This window comes from Felis catus, chromosome D2, assembly GCF_018350175.1.
Source record: "Felis catus isolate Fca126 chromosome D2, F.catus_Fca126_mat1.0, whole genome shotgun sequence".
Taxonomy (NCBI): domain Eukaryota; kingdom Metazoa; phylum Chordata; class Mammalia; order Carnivora; family Felidae; genus Felis; species Felis catus.
The window spans coordinates 45765057-45792479 of NC_058378.1; the positions used below are offsets into that span (position 1 = coordinate 45765057).

General features: G+C 44.2%; 1 long non-coding RNA gene across 1 annotated transcript; it reads right to left on the reverse strand.

Moving 5' to 3' along the window:
* Positions 1-15023: 15023 nt before the first annotated feature.
* On the reverse strand, positions 15024-25985 carry LOC111557099. Its single transcript, XR_002736863.2, has 6 exons — positions 25875-25985; positions 20927-21056; positions 20726-20799; positions 20517-20623; positions 19753-19864; positions 15024-15336 (listed from the first exon to the last, which is right to left on the reverse strand). It is a non-coding gene; the product is annotated as an uncharacterized LOC111557099 (long non-coding RNA).
* Between the last annotated feature and the right edge of the window lie 1438 nt (positions 25986-27423).

The following is a 27423-nucleotide window of genomic DNA, read 5'->3' on the forward strand; positions in this document are numbered from 1 at the left end:
TGTGTGTTTCTATCTTCATGACCACAGCCAAAGCTACAGTCTTTGAAAGCTTCTCAGAGGCCCACTGTACACCTTGTCTCTACCCTGCGTGGGTCACACTGGGGGGCCCTCATGGGAGGTGCTGGCGGCTTCCAGAGACCCCGAAGGAAGCTTCTTTGCAGATTGGAGAGCAGGGCTTTATTCTTTTCAACCTCCAAGGAGTTTTAAAATTGGGAGGAGGCTTTGAGGTCATCTAAGCCCGTGACTGAATCCACCATGAGAATTGCATTATATGTCTGTGTTAGTTCGCTAAGGCTACCATGACCAAATACCAGACTAGGGGCTTTAACCACAGAGATGTATTCCTCACAGTTCTGGAAACCAGAAGTCCAAGATCAAAGTGTCGACAGGTTTGGTTTCTCTGAGGCCTCTCTCTTTGGCTTGCAGACGGCTGCCTTCTCCCTGTGTCCTCACATGGTCTTCCCTCTGTGCACGTGTGCCCCTGGTGCCTCTTTGTGCTTCCAAATTTCCTCTTCTTACAAGGACACAAGTCAGATTGGATGGGGGCCCACCCTAATGTCCCCATTTGACTTAACCACCCCTTTCAAGGTCCTATCTCCAAAATATGGTCACATTCTGAAGTACTAGCTGTTTGGGCTTCAACACGTGAATTTTGAGGGGACACATTTTAGTCCATGACAGGGTCAAAATTCAGTACATCGGGATAAGTTTTAATCAAAATATGCTTTATAGGAACCATACTTACCCTTACCGTGTGTGAAGCAATGTGATATTTGCTGTCCTATTCAAAAATAGGATTCTATTAAGTGCTGCGTATGACCCACCAAAATGACTTCACAAACCACTAATGGCTGCAATCCACAGTTTTTCAAACTGTGGTCAAGGCCAAACACTGTGAGGATTGATTTCAACACTGATCTCAGGAGATATGCAAATGCTAATCAGGGCCAAAGCCCTTATCGTAATGACAAGGGAGCTGAGATCCTGAGTGGTTTTGAGCAGGCCTGGCCAGGGAATGCTGGTTATGTCTGCAGCCCAGGGCTGGGAACCTGAGGATTTGGGCTCATTCCAGAAAGGACAGTGACAAGAGAAAGTCAGGATAGAGGGTGACTGAGAACGCTGTCTGAGACACAGTGCCAAGGGTCAAAGTAGACCTAATTTGCTCCTATTCAAAAAGAAAGTGCAGGGCAGAGAGTAGGACCCCCTCCCTGTGTCTCCCCACCTCCCCTCCCAACCCTACCTTGTCCCCAAAAGGGTCAGAAACTAGGCAGATGCAAAGATAAAGAGACAAGCCAGGGACAAGTGTCATGAGAACACCCAAAAGAAAGTCAAAACTCATCTATATTAGGGGCAGGCAAGTGGCCTGGAGATCAGTTCCTGCATACCGTGGGCTAGGTAAGTTGTCCCACAAGACCACCTCAGCTTATGAGCCATTTTTTATTAACATTTTTTCTAAAGTTTGTTTATTTTGGGAGAGAGAGATAGAGAGCACAAGCACAAAAGTGGAGGAGGGGCGGAGAGAGAGGGAGTGAGAAACCCAAGCAGGCTCCATGTTGTTAGTGAGGATACCTGGGGCTAGATTCCACGAACTGTGAGATCATGACCTGAGCAGAAATCAAGAGTTGGATGCTTAACCGACTGAGCCACCCAGGCAACCCCTTATTAGCTTTTTTGCTGAAGGACAAGGAGGAGTTCTGACTGGGAGTATAACAGGACATCTCATAACTGAGCAGTGCCTTAATTCTTCACAATGAAATGCTCAAGGAAGACAAGGAGAGAAGGCTTTAACTTCTGGAAAGTCACTAACGTATGTCAAGCTATATAGAAAGCCATTTCTAAAATTCCAAGATAATCACCCTAGTACTTTGCCAGTTACCTTCCTAAAGCATAGATATAATTCAGTCAATCACTTGCTTATATATACATGTATTGCTTCTTAATAGAATATACAGTTACTCCTTTGGAACAGAGTAAAAATTCTTTAGCATGGCATTTGAGATCCAGGGCCCTTCGATGTCTTCCTCCTATTTAAAATTTTCCAGCTTTCTCATTTGCCATTTACAGCCCCACCACTATTACCATAAATGCGTGTGCCTAACATGACTGGAATGATGCCAGATACACATACGGTGTTCTGCTTTTTTTCATAATAAAAAATAATCGTGAGCAATACCTTACATAAAAGAGTATGCTGCTTTTTTAATAATAAAAATAATTGCAAAAACAAATCATACCTTAAAAAGGGTGCAAAAAGAGTGACTGTACCATTGCAACAAGAAAAATAAAATCTACCACAGACTCTTATAAATGCATTAGAAGCCCCCTGTGTGCCCCTCCACAGATGCACTTCACCTACTCTCTTCCAGCAATGGTCATCCTGAATATGGTCTGAATCGTCTTTCGCTTTTCAGTGTGGCTTTCAGGATATTATCTTTTTTAAAAATTACATTTTATATATTGCTGGTGGTTAGAAATGCAGTAGACTTGTGTACTGATTTTTAAAAATTTTTTTAGCATTTATTCATTCTTGAGAGAGAGTGCGAGCACGGGGGGAGCAGAGAGAGAGGGAGACACAGAATCCGAAGCAGGCTCCAGGCTTTGAGCCAGCATCAGCACAGAGCCAGATGTAAGACTCGAACTCACAAACGGTGAGATCATGACCTGAGCCAGAGTCGGACGCTTAACCGACTGAGCCACCCAGGTGCCCCCTGTGTATTGATTTTTTAATCCAACAAACATGGTAAATTCTTTTATTAATTTTAAACTATATTTGTGGATTCTTTTGGGTTTTGCATATACAAAGTCTTAATGTCTATAAATAATGAAAGTTTTGATTGCTGGTTTCCAGTAGCTTCCACTGTTTTTCTTTTTTCTTATTGAACAGGATAAGCCCTTTACTGTATCACTGAATAGGAAAGTGAAAGCAGGCATTCTTGTCATTTTTCTGCTCTTAAAGAGAATGCCTTAAACACCTTTACATATCATTTGTTGTAGATTTTGTTAGGTGCCCATTAGCAAGTTAAGAACAGTCCTCTCATTCTTTGTTCCCTAAAAGTTTTGTTTTGTTGGTAAACCATGAATGGATGTCAAATTATATGAAAGAGATCTTTGCATCCGTAAACATGAGTATTTGATCTTGTGTCTTTCATCTGCTGATATGGCGAATTACACTAACTCATAACTAAACCAATTTTGTATTCCTGGGATAATCTCAAAATGGTCATGATACCCATTTTGCTTTCAAGTATTTTACGTTCTTTATAGTATTCTGTTTAGAATTTTCCATTTCTTTTTTTTTTTTTTTTTTTTTTTAATTTTTTTTTTTCAACGTTTATTTTATTTTTGGGACAGAGAGAGACAGAGCATGAACGGGGGAGGGGCAGAGAGAGAGGGAGACACAGAATCGGAAATAGGCTCCAGGCTCTGAGCCATCAGCCCAGAGCCTGACGTGGGGCTCGAACTCACGGACTGCGAGATTGTGACCTGGCTGAAGTCGGACGCTTAACCGACTGCGCCACCCAGGCGCCCCTTCAAAGTCTTAATGTCTATAAATAATGAAAGTTTTGATTGCTGGTTTCCAGTAGCTTCCACTGTTTTTCTTTTTTCTTATTGAACAGGATAAGCCCTTTACTGTATCACTGAATAGGAAAGTGAAAGCAGGCATTCTTGTCATTTTTCTGCTCTTAAAGAGAATGCCTTAAACACCTTTACATATCATTTGTTGTAGATTTTGTTAGGTGCCCATTAGCAAGTTAAGAACAGTCCTCTCATTCTTTGTTCCCTAAAAGTTTTGTTTTGTTGGTAAACCATGAATGGATGTCAAATTATATGAAAGAGATCTTTGCATCCGTAAACATGAGTATTTGATCTTGTGTCTTTCATCTGCTGATATGGCGAATTACACTAACTCATAACTAAACCAATTTTGTATTCCTGGGATAATCTCAAAATGGTCATGATACCCATTTTGCTTTCAAGTATTTTACGTTCTTTATAGTATTCTGTTTAGAATTTTCCATTTCTATTTGTAAAGGAAATAAGCTGTAGCTTTATGTTTTTTGGTTCCCTGTCAGTCTTAGTAACAAAGACTATCAGGTAGCCTCCTAAAATAACTTAGTGTGTGGTTTCACGCTTTCAGTTCTTTGGAATGATGTTTATGATGCAGAATTGTCTGATCTTTGATGTTTGATAGAAATCAACCTTAAGGTGGTTTGGGTCTGTCGTTTCCTCGGTGGGAGAATTCTAGGAACTAGTAAGTTCCCCATTTTCATCTTGAAATATTTTTAATAACTTGTATTTTTGTAGACATGTACTATCTCATCATTTGTTGCCATGAAATTACTCATAATCTTTCTTTGTATTGGTTTAGTTTCTGCAATACTTGAGTTATATTCCTTCTCTTTCCCAATTGTGATGTGCTTTACCTCTTTTCCTTCATGCATCTTGCCCAGACTTTGTCTACTTGATTAACATTGTCAAATACTTGATTTAAATTTTGCCTATCCTCTTTATGTTTATTTTTATGTCATTAATTTCTGCTCTTGTATTTGTTTTCTTCCATCTATATTCCTTGCTGTTATTTTTCTGATTTCATATTTTGGATGTGTAATTTTGTGCCTTTTTCTCACTGTATTTCAGGCTATAAATTTCCCTCTAAGTACCACAAAAGTAATATGTAGTATTTCTTTTTAAGTTTATTTATTCAGAGAGAGAGAGAGAGAGTGTGTGAGTGGGGGAGGGACAGAGACAGAAGGAGAGAGAGAATCCCAAGCAGGCTCCATGCTGTCAGCAAGGAGCCCAATGTAGGGCTCAAACTCACGAACCATGAGATCATGATCATGACCTGCGCTGAAACCAAGAGTCAGATGCCTAACCTACTGAGCCACCCAGATGCCCCATACACAGTATTTTTATTATAGTCATTTATAAATATTTTCTTATTTTTATTTTCTTCCCATGAATTATTTAAAAATGTCTTTATATAACTTTGAAGCACATTTTACCTTATCTATTTTATTACTTATTTCTGACTTAATTGTGTTGTGGTCAGAATATGTGATTTGTGTAATATAATTTTTTCGAAATTTGTTGAGGCTAGCTTTATGATCAGTATGTGGTTAGATTTTGTAAATGTTTCCTATGTGGGAAAAGTGTATATTCTCCATTTGTTAGGTGTTATAGCTGCTTCTTGTATCAAATACTTAGAGATGCTGTGTTAAAATATTCCTTTAATAAGGTACATTTATCAATTTCTCCTTGTTGTTCTGCCAATTCTTGCTTCATATATATTTGAAGCTGCTATTAGTAGTACTTGTTTAGAATTTTCTTCTCAATTTTGATTTCAACTATTTTGTGTCTACGTTTCACAGTTAGCTCTTCTAAACATTACATAGTTGGAATTCATTTTTCTTTTTTTTTTACTCAGACAGATGGTTCTCATATTTTAGGAGTATTTTTGTTCATTTATATTTAGTGTGATATGCATTTATGCCTTCAATCTTACTATGCAATTTCTATTTGTCGCATTGTTTTTTTTCTTTTTTATCTTCTCTTCTATGCCTTAATTTAGATGCTGTGCCTTAAAATCTGATTCCATTGTTTTCCCTCTACTTGTTTTAAAGGTATACACTCTATGTTTGTTCTATTAATGGTTACCTTAGCTTTTTCAAATGCATATTTAAGAGTTTCTAAAACTTATCAGTATCTTTATTGCCATCTCGAATGGTACCCTTAATATACTTTCTCTAGGTTGGTTACTTTTAGAAGCAGATTTACTGTGAAACTAATGAAACATGAGCTTCAAGACTCCTCATTACATGGGCTCTTTCCAAGATGCTGAACTTCATTCTGTTTTTAAAATTTAGTGTTCTTTCTCTTAAAGAGGTCATTTAAATTTTATAAGTTTAAGATCTTACAGAGAACCAGGATTGGTCTCTGATATTTCTAAATCATTCTGTGGATTTCTAACTTCTGTGCTAGCTTAGTACTACATTTGACAAGATGTTTCTTACATCTATTGTTTTATCTGTTTCAGTGAAGAGGTTCATTCAAGGGATCTAGATGGCCACATTGCTGCAGCAGGGACTGAGATTGTGAAAATCCCCCAAAGACCTCTGGGTCCCTAAATATCTCCAGGCAGGAATCAGGCTGAGAAAGCTACTCAGCTGCAAACATAGCCGTTTCTTATAGAAAAGGGAGGACATTGAAGAGAATGGCTCCAAGAGCTTGAGAGAACCGTGAATTAGAAGCCAGTTCCTGGGAAAAGAACAAGTCCCTAATCAAGGGATGGTCCTACAATCCAGTCTGCAGGAGTCTAGCTGGATTTCAGTCGCTGTGACGTGTTTCTGCTTCTTCCTCTTCTGGGTGGAAGGGTCTATTGAGTTATCCTGCTTCGTCTCATCCTTGTGTCTTGGGGTGGGGAAGGGAGCAACCAACTTCTCTTTTTAGTTTGCAATCCCTGGGCCTGGCTTAGACAATAAGACCCTGGCCTTTGAAGAGCCTGATTCTATAGTGAGAGGAGACTTTTGAGGGCAGGAGTGAGGACATTTCATCAGACGCCCCTGCTCTGAGCTTCAGAACGCCCCTGATCGCAGACTGGTTCGGCTCCCTGGAATGGCTCCAGAGTTGTTCTCAGGGGCTCCTGGAGTTGCTCCTAGTTTGTTTCACATTGAAGGCTGATGGTTGCTGGAAAGAGATGCCCATCTGGGCTTCCTTTTCTTCACATAAAATACAGTAAACTTAATTATAACTAAATATAAATATTCATGGTGTTATATCATTTTTAACAACTAAACAAAATATTTTGGGGTGGTTACCAGAGTCAATTAAATTGTCTATTTAATTTAAAATATCCACGCCCCTCTTCACATAAACCACAAACATCCATGCTTGTCTTCACATAAACAGTTACTGGAGGTACTCATGAAAGCTAATATGGGTTAAAATAAAAGCCAGTGTGGGTTAAGAGGGTAGAAACAATAAGATGAAACATGGGATGTCCGCTGCAAGGTCCTATATGTTTAGGATCTTAAAGGTATTTCTGAGGTTCCAAGCAGCCCACAAGAAGAGGAAGCCATGATCACGTGACATGATTTGGTGTCCTCAGTATAAACAAACCATGACAACTACCCAGGAGATTCCCTTCAGCTTATGCTGCTGAGACTCAGGACTCCCATGGCCTCCAGCTGAATACTCACTGTTAGGGCAGGCGACAGATCCTTTCCCAATGTCCTCACAGAGTCAGCAACTGGGAGTTTCCCTGGTTGTCTTTGGGTTTGCTTCACCTGATTCTGTGCTCTAACTCCAAACTGAGTGACTTAAACAACAGAAACGTATTGTTTCACAGTTCTGGAGGCCAACTGTCCAAAACCAAGATGTTGACAAGGTTGCTTCCAGGTCCTCTCCTTGGCTTGTAGATGGCCATCTTCATGTTCACGTCCACATGGCATTCACGTGCTATGCATGCCTATCTCTAAATTCCCCTCTTTATAAGGATACCAGTCACATTGGGTTAGGGCCCATTCTAACCACTTTACCCTAACTCGATGGCCCCTGTAAAGCCCCTATCCAAATAAATTATATTTAATAGTGTAAACAAATGGTAATATAAACAAATAAATAGACAACAACAACATATAAAATGTTTGGACGGGGGATCTGATTCAACCCATAACACCACTGTATCTCCAGTTCCTAACAGTGTCAGGCACAAAAGCAACCCAAAAGAATATTTAGAGAGCTAGTGAACAAAGCCAGAAATTGGGGTTTACTTTATCAATAGACAGAGTGTGTTCAAAGCCCAAGATTTTATGTTATAGCAGTAATTCTAGGCTGGAAAATCTAAAATAGGTGTTACTAAATGCTCATGTTAGTCATAAAAGCCTTAGTAAAGCTTAGCAAAGGATGTCTTACTTTAAGTTATGTGACTTCCTGATGAACATTCCAAGATAAACCAGTTGTAAAACGTACCTCTAAGTAAATGAATGAGTTGGACCTACACAGGGTCATTATCCAAACGTAGTTAAATGTGAGGGGAAACCTTGCAAAAGTGATGACTTCGGCTTTAAATGGCTGGTCTTGATCTGACACTAATGAGATGCCTGGTTAGCTATCTGTTCTCATGGCTTCCAAAGGAGTGTGCCTGCTTCAAGAGACTCGGCTCTTTGCTCTCTGTACCTCTAAGCCTGGGAGGCTGGCGGGGGGGGAAGGCGTTCTTCATCCCTTCCCTCCTCGAAAGTGGCTGTGTTTATTTTACTTTTCTGATTAAAATGGTAATGTATTGTGAAGCAGATGTCTAACAATTTTTGAAAGTGAAAAAGAAAAAAATTCCTGGAAACTTTGAGAAGTCCGTGATAGCAACTATTATGATTAAGGTATGTATAGTTCCAAATGCCATCAGCATACATATTTACATTTTATTTTATTTATCTTTTAATGTTTTTTTTTTTAATTTTTGAGAGAGAGACAGAGTGTGAGCGGGGGGAGGGCAGAGAGAGTGGGAGACACAGAATCCGAAGCAGGCTCCAGGCTCTGAGCTGTGAGCACAGAGCCCGAGGTGGAGCTCAAACTCATGAACCATGAGATCATGACCTGAGCTAAAGTCAGATGCTTAACTGACTGAACCACCCAGGTGCCCCCATATTTACATTTTATATATGATATATATATTCACCCAAATGAGATCAGGTAAGAGACCTGTTTTATTGTTTGAATTTTGAACTTAATAAACCTTGGCCACGAACCTACCCAGAACTACTAAAACATGCTGAAGACTGTGGGTACCACTGTAAGAGGTAGCTCTCCCCAGTGCCCCAGCTCTTTGCTGATGGACTTGCATCATTTCTAGTTTTTTGCTACTATAAATACCATTTAATAAAATTCCCCAGTTATATATATTTGTATAAATGCTGGATTGTATCTTAATGTTAAACACTTAGACGTAAAATTACCTTGTCAAAATGAGTGCATTTTATCCTAAAGATTTTCTTTTTGGGGCGCCTGGGTGGCTCAGTCGGTTAAGCGTCCAACTTCAGCCAGGTCACGATCTGCGTCAGGCTCTGGGCTGATGGCTCGGAGCCTGGAGCCTGTTTCCGATTCTGTGTCTCCCTCTCTCTCTGCCCCTCCCCCGTTCATGCTCTGTCTCTCTCTGTCCCAAAAATAAATAAACGTTGAAAAAAAAAATTTAAGATTTTCTTTTTAAAAAAATGTTTATTTTTGAGAGAGAGAGAGAGACAAAAAGAGAACAGAAGCAGGGGAGGGGCAGAGAGAGAGGGAGACACAGAATCCAAAGCAGGCTCCAGGCTCCGAGCTGTCAGCACAGAGCCCAAGGCAGGACTACAACAGAACAACAATGAAATCAGGACCAAGCCAAAGTCAGATGCTTAACCAACTGAGCCACCTACGCACCCCCTAAAGATTTTCTTAAAATATCCTTTAGAAATGTTGGGCCCATCCTCTCACCAATAGAGCATAAAAATTGTGTTTACCCACATCTTAGACACAACATTGGACATTTTTCTTTTAAAATGTTCCCAATTTGATGGATAGAACTGATAACTCATTATTATAATAATTTACATTTCTTTGATAATATGATCTCTTTACTGGTCACTTGCATTTTTTTCTCAAGCTTTTTTTCCTTTTTTTTTATTGTTAAGAATTTTGCAGTTGTTTTCAGGTGGTTTTTTTGTTATTATAAGTAGTATTATAGAGAGCACGTTGCATATGCAAATTTTCCTGTTTGAGAATTATTTCTTTCAGACCCAGTTCTACACATGGAATTTCTGGGCTAACGGAAGTGACTTTTCATATGGTTCTTAATGTCAGATGATTTTCGAAATAATTAAATAAGTTTGTTTTAGATTATTTAGAGAATATCAGCTTTATCACCATCTCTTTGCCTTTCAACGTGAAAATGCAAAAAACAACAACAACAACAACAACAACAAAAAAACCCACAACTGTTTTATCTCTGTTCTTACTCATTTTTTTCTTTATAAAATATATACTTTTACAATCTCCATTGCCCCATTTTGAAATTTTAATTCTTCCAATTTGGGATGTACATGTATTTTTCCTTTTGCTTTATTCTCTGAGAGATTTCTCCCCTTTTATTTTCAAGAATGCCTAATGAATTTGTTGTATTGGCAAAAATATCTGGGGGCGTCTCGGTGGCTCAGTCGGCTGAGCGGCTGACTTCAGCTCAGGTCATGATTTCGCAGTTTTTGAGTTCGGGCCTGCGTCGGGCTCTGTGCTGACAGCTTAGAGCCAGGATCCTGCTTCGAATTCTGTCTCCCTCTCTCTCTGCCCCTCCCCTGCTAATACTCTGCCTCTCTCTGTCTCTCAAAAATAAATAAATGTTAAAAATATCTGTACTCTCTAGGATGTTTTTACTGTCTTTGTTCTCTTTTCATGGTAGCTTCTTCCTGCTTTAAGTATGTTATTTTTTCAATTTTTATTTCTTCTTAACTAGCTTTTTCATCTCTATCTATCTATCTATACTTAAATCTTTTAATTATTTTGGTTTCTGAAGGAACAGATTATCAATGCTATTATTTGATGTTAGGTTGTCCATTCCTTGCATTTCTAGCAAGTTCTGCACTATTTGTAGGTTCCATACTCTGCAGAGTTTTTGAAAGCTCAGTGAAAAAGAGAAATTGGTGGGTCACTGACCACTTTATGGTTCCCATGATCCTCTGTTTCTTCTTTCTTTTGTTTTTAAAACATTCATTTTCCGAGCAGCCGAGATGACTATATTAGTTAGGGCCTGCATTTTGCCACAAAAAACAAAATCCACTCAAGAGTAACATAAACATATTACAGTTTTGTTTTCTTTTTTTCCCGTCATGTACCAGATCCTGGTTCAGTGGCTTGGGACTGACAGGATCAAGGTGTCTGATATCTTGTGGCCTTTCCTAATTGGAAACAGACCATGTTGGTTTCTAAGAGGGAGGGGAAGACGAGACAAGGAAGGTGTAACACAGAGCAGAAAGCAAAGCTTGCCGGAAAGGCCCTGAAGACATCTGCTTTCATCTCATTGGCCTTTGAAAACATTCTTTTCCCAGCAGCCCTATAGCTAGAGGTGATCATGTGACACCATGACTATAGCAGATGCTGTCAGCTCCTGTCTATTGCCCACTCTTCTTTCTTACCAATAATTCTTGGATTGTTGCTTAGTCTAGGTGTTGTTTTTTTTTTTTTCTGATGGACTTTTGGGGCATTTAGGGGACACCATGAATTACCTTACTTTAAACCCCCCTAGACTTGAGCACACAGACTGTTCACAGTTCTTGGAATTTGCTTGGCTGCCAGTCAAGAACTTAGTAAAATATAAATACTACTTTTTGAATACTTACCATATGCTAAGCATTTTTCCAAATGCTTTACATATATTAACACATTTTATCCCGCAACTGCCTTGTGAGATAGATCCTATTATGATACCCACTTAACTGATGAGGAAATTAAAGCACGTGGTGGTTAAGTAACTTGCCCAAAGCCACACAGCCAGAGACAAATGCAGGAAACTGGGATTTGAAGGCAGGCAGGCTGATTTTTGAGCCTGTACTCTACTCAACTGTATCAGTAAGCCATAAGTGACTTTCACCGTCGAGTCTTAATTATGCGATGAGAAGGGATAACAAGCAGAAAAAAAATACACAACTATTTGAAGCCTATACTTTAAAAGGAAAGATGGCAGATGTTTGAAGCCAGGGAGTTGAGGAAATCTTTGTGCTGAAGACTGTGTATGCCTCATTTCTCGTCAGTGTAGATGAGGTTAAAAACATAACCATCTTCTTCCTCATTCATTCTGTGTTTGTGGAAACTTCATTGTGATCAAAGCTGTCTTGGGGCAAAGTGTGAGCCCTGCTGTAAACGGAGCTTCTGTAAGGAGCACTGCCTTTCCTCACCAGCCCAGGGCTGTTGACATGGTGCCTGGGGAGTGTTGTTTGATTCTCCTTTGAAGAAATATGTTCCTCATGCAATCGCCATAGCATGGCCTGGTGAGAAGACAGAACGTAAAAGGCCCCTGTTTCAAGCTCGCTGGAAACTGTGAGATCTCAGTTTCTACAGACTCTGTGTCGACCCAGATATGCTTTGTTTGCAGACAAAATGGTGCTGGCTTCTTCTCACAAAGGAGACATCTTTGGTCTTTTCACAGAACCAAGGTGGCAACTCCAGAAGACTAGTTTACCTTCATCTGAGATCTGGGGAGACTCTCCAGGGCAACTCTTCTCCATATTTAGCAATTTGGATGATCTCCTTCTTTTGGCCTCTCTATCTCAACACCTCTGTGTTGCAGATGAGGAAAGAATCAAAAGGTCAAGCATCTGTAGTTAATTGCTTTGGGCCAGAGTGATACATCATTTCCATTCACATTTCTTCGGTAGGAACTAGCTGTATGGTCAACATCACTTCAAGGAATAGAACTTATACTCCTCTGCATAAGTGAAAGTAGGAGAGAACTAGACATTGATGAACAGTAGCTGCATTGAACATATAGACCAAAGCTCTCTTCATTAGGTTAAGATTTCACCTGGCTAACTTCTGAGCATCTATCTTTAGGCTACCCAGATTCACAGTTATGGAGTGTTGGCGAGGAAGGAACTTGAAGGCCACTAGTTCAGTTAATTCTAAGTCAGGATCCTTGGCATCAATCCTAACAAATCAATCCTAACAAATCCAAACATCAAACCTCCCTTTTGCCACTTCCAGTGCTGGAGTCTCACCATCTCGTGAACTGGGAAAACTCCATGCTTAGAGAGCTCATTGGAAAATTATTCCTTGTTCTGCGCCTACCCTTTTTCTGGCGCAACCAGTTCCCAGAATTAGTTCTCTACCGTAAATGGAGCTGGTTTTGTCCATTGCCCCTCCCCCATGGCCCTTCCAATGCCTGAGGTCATCAATATGTCTCCTTCCAATCTAGGTTACATACATTCAGTTTCCTACTCCATCCCAACGTGACCTCCATCTTTTCACTGTCCTGATTCCCACTCTACGTATCGCCTCCCTTTAGCGTGGAGCTCAGAAGCAAGCACCACTTCTCTGTAGTCTGACCGCTGCCAAATAAAAGGTTATCACTACTCCATTCTGGTTTCTGCACAATTCTGGCAATGCCACCTCAGATAACACTAGTTTTCCCAATAGCCATGTCACACACTGGGCTTATAGTCCATTCAGACCTATTGGGAATTGACACCTAAGACTTAGCCCTCTTCCCTCACAGAGTTCTGTCCAATGGTGTATAGACAAAAACAGATGAAAATAAAAGTGAAAACTCTTTATTAGTGGTTGGGCATGCATCCCAAGATCTAAGGCAGGTTTCGCTGATCTAAACTGGAACAGAGACCTTGTTTTAGTTCACCAAGGCTGAAGAGTAACCTCAGTTGTCTCCATCCTATATTGAAGACAACTGGGAAACAGTGTAAGTCTGACTTAACTCATCCATTTTAGGGTAAAGAAGCTAGAACACACATAGCTGTGCACACACATACACACACACACACAGCAAGGTGCCCTGATACGCTTACAGAAGACAAATCCTGGGCCCTGACCATCTATACTTAGATAGGAGAGAAGGAGGAAGAGAGATTTCTGGCCATGACTCAGGGAGTCCAAAATAATGGTTAAAATAGATGAAGTGGCCCTGTCCAATAGTTAAAGGCTCTCAGTGAATGCACTTGATTTCATCTTGGTTTCAGATCTTTCCTCTATTTAATAGGATCATTTTGGATCATGAGCTGATGATCCATCAGAGTAACTACCCCGATGGGTTTTGCATTATATGCTTCCATGTCATGTAATGCAAGGGGGTAAAATAGTCCTTACATATGTTCTGATAAAACTTAAATCAACAGAGAAATAAATACACTGTTATGCAAATCAAGTTGGTCTGTCATGGCTTGTTCTTGGTGAACCCATGCTGACTCACCTTCTTTCCCAGGTATGTCACCTTCTTCTATTTAATAGTTCCATTTAGAAACTTCCTAAAAAGCAGTGTCTTATCTTTCAGAACCTATTATTTTCTTCGTTGTGAGCAGCAGAACATACATCCACCCACTTCTTCACTAGACTTAATAGACTCTTTAACCTTTAAGGGGTTCTGGGGTGCCTGGGTGACTCAGTAGGTTGAGCGACCGACTTCGGCTCAGGTCATGATCTCACGTTTCGTGAGTTCAAGCCCGCGTCGGGCTCTGTGCTGACAGCTCAGACCCTGGAGCTGCTTCAGATTCTGCATCTCCCTCTCTCTCTGCCCCTCCCCCGCTCATGCTCTGTCTCACTCTGACTCAGAAATAAACATTAAAAAAAATTTAAACTTTAAAGGGTTCCTTGTGCAGATTAGCAATATATTATATATATTAACAGTCAACATTTTCTCTAAATATACATTTCTTTTTTTTTTCAACGTTTATTTATTTTTGGGACAGAGAGAGACAGAGCATGAACGGGGGAGGGGCAGAGAGAGAGGGAGACACAGAATCGGAAACAGGCTCCAGGCTCTGAGCCATCAGCCCAGAGCCCGACGCGGGGCTCGAACTCCCGGACCGCGAGATCGTGACCTGGCTGAAGTCGGACGCTTAACCGACTGCGCCACCCAGGCGCCCCTAAATATACATTTCTAAAATAATCCTTCATAATTATGAATGTGATTGAAATATGAACGAAAATTTCCCAATATGGATACATTATTAAAAGCCTATTTAATCGAACTTCCCAAATAGTTAATTAAAAGTACAGGTCAAATATATAAAATTCTCTCTGATGTTTTAAATGCTTTGTAGTGGAGGCTTATAGCAGTTGTCCATATCTGAATTCTCTCTTCCTGTGTGCAAGGACCTTGCAGTTTGGCATGAAACTTTGGCCAATTCTGGCTGATGGGATAAGAATAGAAATTAAATGCACCTCTTCTGGGCTAAAACACTAACTTGCCAGAAGAAAACTCTTCAATGCCCTCTTGCTCTAACTCAGTGTGTTAGTTGTTTATCACTACATAACAAACTACCTCCAACACTTAGTGGCTTAATGTAGTAAATATTTATTATCCCACAGTTTCTGTGGGTCAAGAACTCAGAAACAGCTTAGCTGGGTAGTTTGGGCTCAGGGCCTCTCCTGAACTGAGAGTCACGATGGTGGCCAGGGCTGTGGTCACCTGAAAGCTTCACCAAGGCTGGAGGATCTTCTCATGTGATGGTTCACTTACATGACTATTGGCATGAGGCCTCAGTTTCTCTCTGACTGTTGGAAAAAGGCTTTAGTTTCTTGCCATTTGCACTTTTCCATAGGATCGCTTGAAGGTTCTCATAACATGGCCACTGGCTTTTTCCAGGATGAGTGATCCTAGACAGAAGAAGGAGGAAATCACAATGCCTCTTATGATCTGGTCTCAGAAACCACATGTCCTTACCACTGCAACACTGTATTAATTAAAAGCAAGCCACCCAGTACATTCTGCACTCAAAGGGAGGGAGATTAGTCTTTACTTTTTGAAAGGGACCACATTAATTTGTGGTCACATTTTAAAACCACCACACTCACTGCATGTTCCAGGTGAGGTAACTAACTATAAGGCCGTGGAGCCTCTATCAGTCTGGGTCCCTGGGTGACTTACTGGAACAGAGAGCCCTTTGATGAACCAAGATGTACATGGAACATGAGATAAAGTCATTGGGATGTCGAGATTATTTGCAGTTACAGTGTAACCTAGGCTGTCCTGACTAGTAGTCATTTTAAGATGTAAACATTAACACGGGGGCCTGGGTGGCTCAGTCAGTTGAGCATCCAACTTTTTATTTCACCTTGGGTCATGATCCCAGGGTCATGGGATCAAGTTCTGTCTCTGTGCTGAGCGTGGAGTCTTCTTACCTTTCTCTCTCTCTCCCTCTGCCCCTCTCCCTCACTTGCTCACTCTCTCTCTCTCATATACATATATATATATATATACATAATGTATATATATCTCATGTATGTATATATATATATCTCATGTATGTATATATATGTCTCATATATGTGTATAAATATATATCATATATATCATATACATATATCATGTATATATATTAACAAAACCACAATAATTGATATGTAAAAGTGGCCACACAATTACGAATCCCCTACATTGACATGGTTATTATCTTTACTTGTAGTATTCCAAAGATTTCATTTTTTACACCCACATGGGACTTCAGTAATTCTATCGGATCCCAATAAGTTTAGCAGATCTCAAAGTAAATGCATGTATACCACTTCAGAAGACAAGAGGTCACCGATTCTGATCTAGGACAAGTTTGTATAGTCCACAGTGATCCAAACAAAGTTACTGGCTGAGTTCCTTCAGATAATGAAGTTCTATTTGTTATATCCGGACTTTAAAGCCACTGCTTTTCAAAATCTAAATTCAGAGATTTAGTTTTTTGAAACTTGGTGTCTTTCCCAGAAATGATGTATTTCTAAAAGTTTCTTATGGCTAGCACTACCTAAACTATTGTCCTGTCATTATGATGAATTGGCCTACTCTATAAATATTAACTGGAAACTTAAGTATGCCTTATCAATATTGCATTATAATTAGCAGGGTCATCTTGAGGTCCCCTCTATTAGGAGTTGAGAGATGGAGGATGTGTAATGTTCAATTAATTAATTATCTTAGAATACTCTGTGGGATCCTCTGTTTCATTAATTTCTGTGTGGGACCACAAGAGCAATCAATTTCTGGACTTTTCTTCCACCTGCTTATTACATGACACAGTACCCATGGTTGAGGGATTATTTTCATTTATTTATAGCTCCCTGTGTTTATTCTTTCTCATCAACAGAGAGGGTGAGAAACAGAACTCTATACTTTGTAAATAGACGTATGCTTCATAGAAAAATAAATACAACATAATCTTCCACTTATTAAAAGCAATACAATTAAACATCTTAATACATGCGTTCTTCTTTTGCACACATTTATTAACCGTCTTCTTTTTTTAATGTTTATTTATTTTTGACAGAGAGACAGAGCATGAGTGGAGGAGGGGCAGAAAGAGGGGAGACACAGAATCTGAAGCAGGCTCCAGGCTCTGAGCTGTCAGCACAGAGCCCGACGCAGGGCTCAAACTCACAGACTGTGAGATCATGACCCGAGCCGAAGTCGGACGCTCAACCGACTGAGCCACCCAGGCGCCCCTTGGAGTAACTGTCTTCTTTTGAATGCTATTATGATTTCGTGGCCTTCCCCAAAATCGTTTGGTGCCAGGCAACCTTCATTAGTATTTTCTTTTTCCCGATCATCTTGGTTGATGGGATTGCTGCTGCTTTGTCCATTCCCTAGCAACTTTACAGTCATTTTTTGAAAGCGGACATATTTATAGGCATGAAAAAACATCTTCCCTACTCAGTAATACTTTCGCAGCCCCCAGATTTGAGAACAAGAGTCCTGCCTGATTCCTCTTGGTGACAAATAGCACTGAAGACCCAAGCCTGAACCCCAAGGCACACTAGAGCTATGACGGGTTCTGCAGCTGTGTGGCCTGGATTCGTTCTCACCTTCCTCCCTACGAGAACTCTGACAGCATTCAGGTGGCAGTGTTCTCGGCCAGACATACTGACCGTTGAGGATGCTTGCAGCTGAAGACGACCCAGGCTGGCCTGGTCTGGGCTACCATCATCTCTTGCTCGGATGATTTTAGTAGACTTCTGCTTCCTCCTTCCTCCCCAACCTCAATTTTGCTCATAATGTACAGACTAATTCACTCACAGTGTAGCCTGGGTCATATCAGTCTTCTCCCAAGATTCTCCCACGGCCTCTATCCAACAAAGGGAAAGCAACACTCCTACAGTGGCCTCCGAAACCCCTCACCATCTCTCCCACCTACTTGCCCTTCATTTTCCTTCTTGCTCACCCGTGTCCAGAACAGCTGGTTCTCTTACCGCTGGTCTGGGACAGCTAAGCACATTGGGGCCACAGGATTTTGTCCTCGCCTCCCCTCTGGAGGGAAATGCTGAAATGCTCTTCTCCCAGGGTTTCCACACAGACCACCCTCCCTAAAAAGGCCCTCTCCCTTCTTCATCCTCTCCTTCTCCTAAGCCTGCTCTGCTTTCCTTAACAAAACGCATCGCCGTTTGTTCATTGCTACTCCCCGCCAGGTAGGTGCTGAGCCTCGAGGTGAAAAGGGCACGCCTGCCTTGTTCCCTGCCCTGTCCTCAACTCTGAGGACAAATAACACTCAATTCAGAGTAGGTCTACCATAAATATTGTGGAATGATGGGGCGCCTGGGTGGCCCAGTCTGTTGGGTGTTTGACTCTCGGTTTTGGCTTAGGTCATGATCTCACGGTTCGCGGGATCAAGCCCTGCGTCGGGCTCTGTGCTCACGGCACAGAGCCTGCTTGGGATTCTCTTTCCTCCTCTCTCTCTGCTCCTCCCCCACTCCCACTCTCTCTCTGTCAAAATAAATAAACATTTAAAAAATATTTGTGGAATGAACGACTACATTAAACGGATGGATAAAGATGTGGCTCTCCGGGTTGTGATGTGTCAGGCATGCTTTGAACATGGAGCAACACTCTCAGAATGCAATCCACGTCCTACTCTTCTGCCAACACTCTGCAATGGCTTCTCCATTCCTACAAAGTAAGAACGAACTTCCGTACAGACACCTCCGAAGCCCTGCGTGATCTGAATATTAAAAGCATGCCTTAAACATGAAAAGGAATTAAAGTCTACTTCTAATTTCCGTCAAGTATCCACTTCATTGTTCTTCAGCAAAACAGCAGCGTGTGCGGAAAACCTTTCCGAGTCCTGTGGGATTCACACTCCTGAGGCACAGTTGTCCCACATTGCATAAGCTTGGTGCCAGCTGACTCGCTCCAGGCCTCACAGCCTGTCCTCACGGCATGCTGGGTCTGGTGTATCTCTCAGGGTAGACCACCCCCGTGTGACGGTCTTGTGAGCTCTGGTGCCTTCGAGGAGAACTGCTGATGTGAAAGACCCATAGGCAGTGCTCGTCCTTCTGTGTTACTGCCTTGGACTCCTTGTATAAAGGTCCAGAGGGCACAGCATGACAGGTGGTGCAAGTGAGAATGACGTCAACTTGGTATTTCTTTCTTTCTTTCTTTCTTTCTTTCTTTCTTTCTTTCTTTCATTTTGTCCCACAGCTAACTGGAGCAGGCTGTTATTCTAGCTTAGTATTAGAAAGAGCATCTGACTCTTGACTTTGGCTCAGGTCATGATCTCGTGGTTCGTGGGTTCAAGCCCCTCATTGGGTTCTGCCCTGACAGTGCAGAGCCTGCTTGGGATTCTCTCTCTTCCCTCTCTCTGTCTCTGCCCCTTCCATGCCCACACTCTCTCTCTCTCTCTCTCAAATAAATAAATAAACTTTAAAAAAAGAAAGAAAAAAAAGAGCTGCCCAACAAAGAGTTCTAATGGAATAGGAGATTTTAGCAGACAGTGAGTTCCCCATCTAAGCAGGTATTCCAACACAAGCTGAAGCATGGGTTTTACCAGAGTTTCTGGCAGGTATACCAAGAGCAGGCCACATGGATGCTCAGTTTCCCATCCTGAGCACCGGTCCCACTGCTGAACTCCCTCCTTCTGTGCTCCATTGGCTAAGTTAAATGGCAGTCCTGTCCCTCGAGAAAACCCCGAAAATCCAAGGGCCTGCTCGGTTACCAGGAGCATACTCCTAACCGAGAGACACCCTCATGACTTCTGCAGGCTCATTTGCAGACAGCGGCAGTGCCGAGGGGAGGGAAAAGCTAGAACCTCGTACCTCCCAATCATACCACATGGACGCCTTAGAGGTCCGGCTGTCCTCCAAACCAATAAAATGAGGTTGATCTTCCCATCGGTTCTCGAGAATGCCTCCCTCCCTGTGGCTGAGTCTAGAGGATTGATATTTAAAAGTTAGTTTTGGCATCTGCTGGTATACATTCCTTCCAGATGTTACCCAAAGGTCCCAGGCCAGTTGAACTGACATGCAAGGCTCAAGAAAGTCCTACGACTGAATAGAGTCGCAATTGGCAGTGAGGCTACACTGTGCCTTGAACAGGGTTTTATTTGCTGAAAGCAGCAAAGGCAGTTTTAGCCTGTCCTCAACTCTCTACTGGCCAAAAATATTATTTACATTTAAAGAAAAATAATCAACTGCTTTTTTTGGTGCTCACACTAATTTTCCCTCTGTTTAGACTGGGGTCAGTGCAGCTCTGTTTTCAGCTAACCTCGACATCCCCAGCCTTCTGGTCTCATCTCTAATTAAAGAGATAGGACCAATGGCATTTTCAGTTTCTTTAAAAGTGTTCAATAAACAAGCGTACATTTCAACATGCAGCATTCTATTTATTCTAACTCCATTCCTCCCTTCATATTCTATGTCTTTAAGGGACTTATCTCCACCACCACCACCACCACCACCCCCACACACACAAGCTTTCACATCTGACATTCATCCCAATTGGATGGGATGGGGATCCTGAGTTGAAAAACAGTGTCTCTTTTAGCTCGTCCAAATTCCTACAGAAATGAACAAAGTGGAACCTGGGAGTTCTTGGCTGGAAGGAATTTGTTGATGGAGATTAGGACCTAATGTTCTTCTTTCAGTTTTCAAATGTAGATCAAGAAACCGTCTGATTCTGGAAACTACCCTGTAGGAAAGATGGAAGAAATAATTTCTTTGTCACAGGGTCTGGGATGTCATATTTTAAACATGCACAAGGATCTGTGCTTGCAAAGGATTTTTGTTTTACCATATTTTTGGAGCCATAAATGAGCTCAGTTACGTGAGTCTATTGGTACTTGCTTTCTTTCTTGTGCTGAAAACCTGATTTTGGAGATTGAGGGTGGGGAAAGAGAAGAAAATTTCAAATTGTGTATATATATATATATATATATATATATATATATATATATTCAAATTGTATATATACACACATATTTCAATCTCTCACCTATTCATTTTGTGGCAGATTGGATTTCTGAAGACAGGTACAACAATATCATCTGTCCTACATGCTCCTCTGCAATGTAACTTTGCCACCTTCACATGGACAGGTGTCTTCTCCTCTTGAATTTGGTGGGCTTATGAAAAAAACAGAAGGGAAAACAAAAAGACAATGCAGCTTCCTCCTCCACTGGAATGCTAGTACTGGAGACCAGAGCTGCTGTGTCAAAAGTCTGACTGTCCTGGAGCTGCCATCTTGTGGGGAAGCCCAGGGGACATGGAGAAACCACATGTAGGAACTGAGTGAAGGGGTCATCAGATGATGCCAGCCTTTTGCCATCAAGTCACTCCCACTTTTTCCAGGCTTCCCAGCAGAAGTCACAAACCTCACAAAGGAGAGATAAACCATCCTACTTCATTGTGACAGAATTCCAGGCCCACAGCATCCATGGGCATAATACAATGGTGGTTTCACACTACCACATTAAAATTTTATTTTAACATTTATGTATTATTGAGATACAGAGAGAGACACAGCATGGGCAGGGGAGGGGAAGAGAGACAGAGGGAGACACAGAATCCAAAGCAGGCTCCAGGCTCTGAGCTGTCAGCACAGAGCCCAACTCAGGGCTCGAACTCACAAACTGCGAGATCATGACCTGAGCCAAAGTCAGACACTTAACCAACTGAGCCACCCAGGTGCCCTTATGCTACCACACTTGTGGTGGTTTGCTACCTAGAAAGATGACCAGAACACCTTGCTTAACTTAGACAAGTAACATTCCCTGACTACCACCCTGGACACTGTGGCCACGGAGGCTTTGGCACAAACCCTGTCAATCTAGGGCATTGACCAGGCATGTGGATAGATGTGGACGAGCAACCCTAGAGGTGGAACCCAGTAGAACCCAGTGAGAACATGGGGCTGGGGGTCGGGGGTGGGGTCGGGGGAGCAGGTAGGAGTCCATCTGTTGGCAAGAATCCCAGAGGGTATCTGAGAAAGATGACATTGGATTGGCTTTGAGTAGGATTTGGTCAGCAGATGAAAACGAAACAGCTCTGGGTAGAGAGCACAGCCTACTCACGGGTGCCAAATCATGGAAGACTTGGGATGGAGAGGGAACTGACTTTTCTCTCGGCTCAAGCTCTGTGTACATGAGGAGAGGGGAGTACAGCAGGATGCAACAGCATCAGACACGGCTGGGTCACAAAAGGTCAGGGTACTAGGCCAAGGAGGTGACATGTGGCAGTGAGGCATTGCAGAAGATGAGGAGATAGAGAAGGGTATGGCCTGCATTTCTCCATGGAAGCCTGTGTGTTGGGGAATAGAGCCCATGACCCAGTCCATTTTCCGACTCGTTATGGCCCTGACATGCCAGGAACTTCTGGGCAGGCTCTTGGGAAGAATCCTGCATCCTGGATTCTCCAAAAGACCTGGCTCCAGCCAATCAGGCTTGGGGGGGGAGGGGGGTTCCTATGGCAGGGGACATCATTTCCTCTTCAGCAAGGAGGACGTGGACACTCTTCTCACATGGGCTTTTCCAACCATGTCACTTCCTCAAAGTAACACAGGGCTGGTGTCTGGCTGCTCCACGGGAGAGCCCATGACACTCGTGTCCCCAGGGGACGGCCGGGGCTCTGCTGCCTCCCACATCCTAAACAGCAAGCCTGGGCCAGTCTCAGGCAGAGGCCCCCGAGCAGACTCTCTGATGAGCTGTCTGGCCTGGGGCCCTCCCTGCCTTGCAACAGAAGCCGGGGCCTCCTGCCGAGACCATAGCTGCACTGAAACAGATCTGTCTTGGGGCCGCTTTGCTTTGAACTCTAGTGCAACCCCAACAGCGAAAAGTACCATTTACCTGAATGGCCGATCCTTGCATCCATGTGAGAAATTCAGCATAATGGTTGATTTACATTTACGGAGGGACTATAAGTAAACCCACATTTATGAGCACCCCCTCTGCGTTGGGTCCTGGGGTAAGATTCTCTCAGCTGCAAATCCTGGGCTGTAAGACCTGAACCTCAATGAAACTCAGTTTCCCAGAGGCGCTCAGTCTGTAGGGCCCAAGGCTGACTTGACAGACAGGCGCAGAAAGGGTTTGGCGTGTACCCAGTACTGGACAGGGCAGAGCAAATAGTCACGGCTATTATTATGACTTTACCCAAAGGCAACTCTGCAAAGCACTGTTATCTCTTCCTCATAGTTAGCCTGCAGAGGCTGAGGACTTTCCTGGGGCCACAGAGCTCTGAGTTCTTGGGCTGGACTCCAAACCCAGGTCTGCCCTCCAGGCTGGGCATCTGCCGGCAGCCACCACCTCCGGGCAAGCAGGCTCGTCTTTTACTGGGGCTTCCGTGGCAACCACTGGTGAGATCTTTCTCTTCTGCAGCTACAGTGGCTGGCTAACCCGGCCCCTCGCCATGTCACGCTTCCCGGGTTAGGACTGAGGCCCCTTGCTAGAGGGTCACTTCCAGATGCAGAGAAGAGAATGGTGGTGGCCAGGCCTGGGAGGAGGGCTGTAGAGAGCGGTTGTTTTACGGGTGTGGAGTTTCGGTCTGGGATGCTTGGAAAGTTCTGGAGACGAATGGTGGGGATGGCTGCCCAATGACATGAATGCACTCGATGCCATTGAACAGTACACTTAAAAATGGCGACAAGTGGCCACCTGGTTGACTCAGTCAGTTAAGCGTCTGACTCTTGCTATTAGCTCAGGTCATGATCTCATGGTTCATGGGATCGAGTCCCACGTCAGGAACATCTGATGCTCTGCGCTGACAGCAAGGAGTCTGTTTGGGATTTCTCTCTCCCTCTGTCTCTGCCCCTCCCCCACTTGCACCCAAACTCATGCTCGCTCTCTCTCTCTCTCTCCTCTCTCTGTCAAAATAAATAAATAAACAAATAAACATTAAAAATGGTAGGAATGGTAAATTTTAAGTTACATCTATTTTACCACACACACACGAAAGATGCATCCCTCAACAGAAGAAGCCCAATCTCTGAACTTGTCACATGAAACTTTTACAGAAGGTCATTTAGTCAGGCCCTGTCACCCCTACCAGCTTCGTCTGTGTCAGTCCGTCAGTCCTTCCAGTCTCTCCATTACGCCCGGGAAGCCCAATCTCTTCAGCTTCCTTGTACGCACACACCACACTATTTCTCCATTGTTTTCTTATTTGGGTTGTTCCTCTGCCTGGGATTCTCCTTATTTCTGCCTTACCAAACTTCTGGAAGACTCTACCCAGGCAAGACCTTAGCAAGGAAGCCTTTCCCCACCAGGCCTCAGGGTCCTACCCACACTCGGCTTGGCCATGTTCGGGCCCACCTTGCTAAGGACTGTGGTGATCACGTCTCTCTCCCCATTAACGGGAAACTACCCCCTATGTCCTCCCTGTGACTCCAGCTCCTTGTACCAGGGGCTGGCCCCATGTCCACCAGGCTAAGCCAGGAAGCTACCGTCAAGGCAGCCAGCAGAGTGGCGGGCCTTGGGCTGTGACCTGTAACCCTCCCCTGCGAGCAGAGGTCTCAGAGAGGACTGGTCAACTCTGGCAACGGTGGTCTCTCCCTTTGGGCAGTGACATCACATGGGGGCTGGTGGGCAGAGCTCCCGGGCAGGACTGGCAGCCCGGGCAAGGACTGGAGGTGAGAGGGTAGGAAGAAGGTGGGGAGGTGTGCGTGTCACTTCCCTGCAGGGGTCAGCAGCTGAGTGTGATCCGGCACCCTGCCCAGGCCGGTCTGAGCCCACCATGCTGCTGTCTACAGGGAGACGGGGGATCCAGAACCGAGTGGTGACCTCCTTGCCAAGTAGCTAACACAGAATCCTACCCCTAGCGTCTCCCCACAGCGAGTGTCTTTGGGGATGCCCAGCAAAAGAGTGATCAAGAGCATGAATCATGGAGCCAGCCCTCCCAGGTTGGAATTCAGGCTCTGCTGCTCTCTGCATGACCTTGAGCAAGCGGCTTAACCTCTCTGCGCCTCAGTGTCCTCAACAATACAATGGAGATCATAATAATAACAGCTACGTCCTGGGACAGTTCAGTGCCAGACCCATGGACACCACTATGCAGATCTTCGCTGGTGTAATTATGACTGTGCTCCTGGCGTCCCCCTGCCAGCTGGTGGGAGAGTTTTGAATTACCGTTTTGTAGATGACAGAGCCAAAGAAGCCAGGTGACTTGCCACCTTGGGCACAAAGCCAGGTCACTGCTGCCTCAGGATAGATAGCTCACCTGACTTTTCTGAGATGGAGACGCCGAGCTGGCTGCACAGAAAGGCCTGGAGCCTGGCTCCGGTGGGCGGCTTTCCTGCCCTGCGCACAGCAGCTGCCTCCTGTCGGGGGCAGGTCTGGAGGTCTAGGTCTGAGGAGCAGCGGGCCTGGGGTCGGGGCAGGGTTGGGGGGTGGGGGTAGGGCAACCGATGTCGCTCCCCACCCCCACCCCCCCACTGTGCAGGCTGGCCTGAGCCATGCTGGGGGAGGCGGGACCGCTTAGAGCCAGAAGATAAACATATTAACTGAACTTTCCATCTGTCATTTCAGAGAGTCATTTACTGCCTAGCTGTGGTTGGAAAAATTAAGTCCTTGTAATTTAGAGTCAACATTTCTCGCGGAATCATGTTAGACGAGTTGGCGGAGTTTGCAGCCTCCCAGCAGAGCCGCCTGCAATCAAAACAAGCTGGCTGCGGTGCGCTGCCTCAGCTACCCTGCCCGCGGCCCGGCAGGCCGGCCTGCGCTGGGCACCGGGTGCTGCAGGCCCCAGGGCGGGGGGGGGGGCTGCCTGGCCGTGGGCCACTCGGGGAGGGCAGCGGGGACAGGCCTCGGCTTGGAGGGTGGAGCTCCAGCCCCCTGGGCCTTCCCCTCTCCGCCTATTGCAAAACAAATCTTCCCCCGTGCTGGGTGACCTGGGGCTGTCCTAACAAAACACCACAGACTGGGGACTTAAGCAGCAGATATTTATCGTCTCACAGTTCTGGAAGCTGGAAGTTCCAGACCAAGGTATGGACCCAGATGGTTTCTTCTGAGGCCTCTCTCCTTGGTTTGTAGATGACCATCTTCTCCCCGTGTCTTCAAACTGTCTCCCCCGTGTGTGTGTGCATCTGCGTCCTAATCTCTTCTTACGCTGACATCAGTCGGATTGGATTAGGCCTACTCTAATGACCTCATTTTACCTAATCACCTCTTTAAAGGCCCTGTCTCCAAATATAGCCTCATTCTGAGGCCCAGGGCGTGAGGGCTGCAACGTGTGGATTTAGGGGTACATAACTGTGACCGTAACACCCTGTAAACTGTCCATTCCAGAGTGGTTCGCTTTCACCCTACCCAGGAGAAACTGGGTTTGTTGGTTCCATTTTGCAGAAGAGGAAACAGGCTTCGGAAAGGCAGGTGGTTGCCCCGGCTCCCCCAGCCAGCTAAGGCACCTGGTGGACCGGGGGGGTAGGATTTCAGGTCCGTGAGTTTTGCAACACAGCATAGCTGTGTCCACCCCAAGGCCCCAGGCTGCTACTTGCCAGGCACCGCACAGACTCCTCAATCCCTGCAAAGGTTGCCGTGCAGAACGACAGGGGGGCTGCCTTCAGCTTAGGGCAGAACCGTCCAGCAGTGAGTGAAATGAGGACTCTGGGCATCCATCCCTGGGGAGAGCCATGCTGAAGGCCTTGCTTGGGTTGGGATGGAGTCTTCCATGATGGGCTCTTCCAATATATATAGTCTCCTCTTGCTATACCCACAGATTTACCCACCTTGGAGGTTTCCCCAGAGATTTTCCTGCTCAGTCTAATTTCACTAAGTAAACCTTTGGGGCCCACAAAATGCTAGACCATTTCATTTTAAAATGATGGTTAAAATCACAGCAGGCTGCCCCAGGACCAGGGAGGCTCAACCCTAGACCTCACACAGTATAGTGGATATTTTAGGACTAGTCCAACTCCTCAGTTTGAGACAGAGAAGCTGAGGCCCTAAGTATAGCCCCGATTTATCAGACCTAATCGGTGGCTCAGGCTCTGGCTTTGGCATAGCCGTGTTGTGTGGCCTATCGGTCACGGGGCCATTTTGACTTCCCTGACCCAGTCTGGCAAAGGCTATCAGAACTGTGTGGGTGAAGCAATAGGTGAAGAGGAGAGGCATTCTTTGTGGTCCACCTGGACCCCAAGCAGAGCTGAGCCAGCCACGGGCACAGATATGCAGTGGGACATCCAAGAGCAAAAGGTGGGGGGGGGGGTACTAACAATGCGTGACGGACTGCAAAGCTGCTTTCTCAAAGGGACCTCACTCCATCCTGCCTCTTCCCTCTATAGAGCCGGAAAGCAAGGCTCAGACTTGCCCAGAGCAACAGCCAGCTAAAGGGAAGAACTGGAACGGAAGACCCTTGACTCCAACCCAATACAGTCCCTGTGGCTCAAAGTTATTCAAGTCCCCACATGGTTTCCCAGCTCCCAGGGAAGAGGGTGGGGGAACATTTCTGAGTGATGGCTGATGGAGACTTCTGCATAGAGACCAGAGAGTCTGTTTCCCAAGA